The 1,575-nt window shown below is 49.7% G+C and overlaps 1 pseudogene; it reads right to left on the bottom strand.

Annotated features, from left to right (window-relative positions):
- Positions 1–309: 309 nt before the first annotated feature.
- On the bottom strand, positions 310–424 carry LOC118610072 (annotated as a pseudogene).
- Positions 425–1,575: the final 1,151 nt, after the last annotated feature.

The following is a 1,575-nucleotide window of genomic DNA, read 5'->3' as shown; positions in this document are numbered from 1 at the left end:
AACTTGAGCTGGCCAAGATCGTTAGCGGCTGAAGGTTTGCAGAGAGGGGACGAGTTGTACCTAGGTGTGCTCTTGGTTCTAGAGTGTGCACTTAGACGCGGAATGTGCACAAGCATCATCTTGTGAAAGTGCGGATTCTGATGCAGTCAGCGTGATGCTGATGCTGTTGGCTCAGGGTCCACACTTAAAGCAGCAGGGTCTGGACCAGCAGTTCTCAGACTTGGCTGCACACCGAAGCACCCGGTGGCTTCGGCAACACCGTACCTAAGGATTCTTTTTTTTTTTTTTTCCAATTATTATTATTTTTTATGCCTACGGCACCTGATCTTCCTAGGTGGTCTCCCATCCAAGTACTAACCAGACCCCACCCTGCTTAGCTTCCGAGACAGACATCGGGCTTGTTCAGGGTGACATGGCTGTAGATAAGGGACCATGGCTCCGCTGGGGCGTGAACCCAGGACCTTCTGCATGTAAAGCAGATGTGTTAACCGTTACAGTATGGAACCGGGTCCCCAAGGATTCTGATGCATTGGTCTGGGGTGTGGCTTGGGCATCGGGGTTTCAGAAAACCAGGGAATGATCACATGCTGCCACGTCTGGGCATGGCATTTTACTTTATAAATCATTGTGACAAAAATTGTTTTTTCTGAATTCTTTTCAGAAAGAGCACTGCACTTTTATGGGGGTGGGGTGGAGGGAGGAGGAATAAAAACTTCCCTGACAAGTCTGTCTGTGACAGACCCTGAGCCATGACAGGGCCTGAAAGTGGGGTGAATGCTTTGCCAGGATAAGGTCGAGATGGGGCTCTGGCTGCCTGAGGGAGAAGAGGGGGGATTCTCCCCAGTTATGGAAGAATGTCCCTCACTTTTTTTTCCTCAAGTGTTCAGAAAATTTATAAAGTAGTGAAATGCTTGAAAAGAATGGAATCTATTTTAAAGGATGCCAGCGCAGGCAGTGGCTGCCAGCTTATCGGCACACTGGGAATCTTCGAAACATTCCCGACTAACTCACAACCTTGGGGTGAAACATAGGCAGCAGAACTTTCTGGAGCTCCCCGGGGGACCCCAAAGTGCAGACACATTGGGAACCACCTGGTTCAGGTGATGAGCCTCCAGCGCCCAGATAGATAGACGCACACAGGGCACAAAGACAGAGAGAGGCCAGAGGGGGTCAGCTCTGGGGGGTTCCCCAAACACAGGGAGGGTTCTGGCCTCTCATAGCTTATGAAATCGGGGCTTCAAATCAAGTGGAACCAGACCTTCAAGGCCAGGAAGGCCCCTGCCAGCAACGAGGTAGTACCGCCATTAGGGAGGCACCTGGTTTGAGAGGAGAGCTGCTTCCATCAGCCTCAGTTTCCTCCTCTGTAAAGTGGGAATGATATCAGAAATGTTTTCAGTGACAAAGGAGAGATGTGGGTGGAGGTGATCTGTATATGCTATATAGAGAAGAAGCACTTTCTAGCTCTTTGAGCATGGTTTGCTCTTTTCCAGGGCGTGGATTTTGATAGAAAAGCATAATGGAAGAGAGTAATTTGTTAACCTGGGCTCTGAATTATCCACCAGCGTAGGAAAGAGG

This window comes from Rousettus aegyptiacus, unplaced genomic scaffold, assembly GCF_014176215.1.
Source record: "Rousettus aegyptiacus isolate mRouAeg1 unplaced genomic scaffold, mRouAeg1.p scaffold_m13_p_12, whole genome shotgun sequence".
Taxonomy (NCBI): domain Eukaryota; kingdom Metazoa; phylum Chordata; class Mammalia; order Chiroptera; family Pteropodidae; genus Rousettus; species Rousettus aegyptiacus.
This window is presented reverse-complemented; position numbering and strand designations above follow the sequence as displayed.